We start from the raw sequence: 2146 nt of genomic DNA on the forward strand, positions 1-2146 counted from the left end.
TTCTTGCAATACTACTCAGACCTCTCGACATCATGGTAGCCCACAAGCCCACCAATACACTAAAACAGCAGCTAATGAACTTGAAAAGCCCTACGCAGCCAACAAGCAAAACAAATGTCATTTACAAAATACCCTGCGAGAACTGTAACAAACACTACATTGTAAAAACAGGCAGGATGAGGAGGAAACCACTTCGACTGGGACAACACACACATCCTAGGACAAGCCAAACAGAGACGCAGGAGAATTCCGAGATTTGTGGCATTCCAACTGTGACTTTAACAACGAACCCATTTACCACCCCTGAAAAAAAACAGGAAACTATGTCACCACATGAATGACATCACAGGGAATGACACCACTGAGCCAAGGAAACCCAAACACAGAAAGCGGGCCATACCACCAGTGCTTCATCCGGGGGGATCACAGATTACGTTTGGGGGGTTCACAGATTACGTTACCTCGTATGTTGAACGAAACATCTGAAAACAAGCTCAGCTAGCAAACCTACATACAGAACCTCAACCTGAGCTACAAATCTCGCTAATGATCTTGCATGCAATTCAGTTTGTGGAAGTGTTGAAATCTTCCGTCGCCACCTTATGTCAAGCGGTTTCTGGTTTCACTCCCAAAAGGTGTTTTTTTTTAACCTCTTATTCTTAGAGTACGGCCCCCCTGCCCTAAACTCTGCTAGCATAAGTAAGTTCTTTTCCCAATTGCCCTACCAGTATACAAAATATTAAATTGCAATCAAATTATCTCATTACCATATATTTTCTGAGAAAAGTAATTTGAGTTGGTTTGGTTATTCCATTTTAATGTTTGAAGTAGAGAGATCAGTCTCATAAATCTATTCACTCTTTCCAAGGTTATTTTATCATTGCCAAGGTACCCAGAACTTTATTGTACTCCAAGGTGTTGTCTCATCAGGACCTTGAATAGCTGTTTGGAATGCTACTCACCTACGCTCTATCTGTAAAAGAAAAAACTGTTCCCACGTCAACATTTCTGCATGTGGCATCCTGCAGTCCTTGATGCAGTTCAATGCAAGCTGGAGGAACATTACCTCTCCCCCCACCCCCCCGGGACCTTACAACCTTTAGGACTCAACATTGAAGTTAACTATTTCAGAGCACCTTCCACCATGTTCATTACCGTGTCCCCTCACCCTGAAGTGCTCCCAGCACAGTCAACCCAATTTCAGCTTTTATCGTCAGCAATTCCTTTCTCTCCTCAGTGCTGTCTCCATGTATTCTACTCACTCCTTCTTCTACACCCAGCATCGCCATAAAAATCACCTTTTTCCAGCTGCTTTGTTCTGACGAAAGGTCATTGGATTTGAGGCATTAACTTTGTTTTTCTCATTATAAATGTTGCCAGACCTGCTGAGTTTCTCCAATTTTTTTTTCCAAATATCTACTATTGGATAAGATTTAATGATTTGAGCAGCACTGTTCAATGCTGAGTGTACTAAAAACTACTCCAACAATTTAAATGTTATCAATTCAGCTCTAAAGTGACTTATTTATACTTGGGAGAAGAAATCTATGAAAATGTTTCCTGCAAGCAAAATTAATATGTTCAAGTCTTTTGAATTGCCCAGGTGCCTGGGACCCCATAGTTCCCCTTTAGCTGAAGAAAGCTACTGAAGAAAACAGTCAAAATTGAGTGGCCAGCCAATCAGTATCATTTCCTCTTGCAGTCTATATTGTTGTAATTATTTGAAATTTACCAGTCTTGTGCTTGTCCATCTGTAAAAGATGAGAAGCTTCAGCAACATATCTCTCTTTGCAACAATGTTCTTGCATATTGCAGGAACTGCACTCAGCCAGTGAAATAGAGAACATTTCTCCACAATATTTACATGTAAATGGTAGACAGATTTTGTTTGAATTAGTTGATGAGTTCCTGGCTGTAGAATTTCCAATGTCTTGCCTGCAGTATTTATATGGCTGATCCAGTCATGTTTTCTGATCAATGGGAATGCCCCAGGAAGTTTTATCTGGGATTAAGTGATGTTTTCCCTCGTAACATTACCAACCTCTCAGCATTTACCCTTTCAACCCCCTTAAAAATCCAATATTTCTTGGACGTCTCCCTCTCCTTCCTGGGCCTCTCCGTCACCAACTCAACACTGACGTTTTTT

This window comes from Chiloscyllium plagiosum, chromosome 6, assembly GCF_004010195.1.
Source record: "Chiloscyllium plagiosum isolate BGI_BamShark_2017 chromosome 6, ASM401019v2, whole genome shotgun sequence".
Lineage (NCBI taxonomy): Eukaryota > Metazoa > Chordata > Chondrichthyes > Orectolobiformes > Hemiscylliidae > Chiloscyllium > Chiloscyllium plagiosum.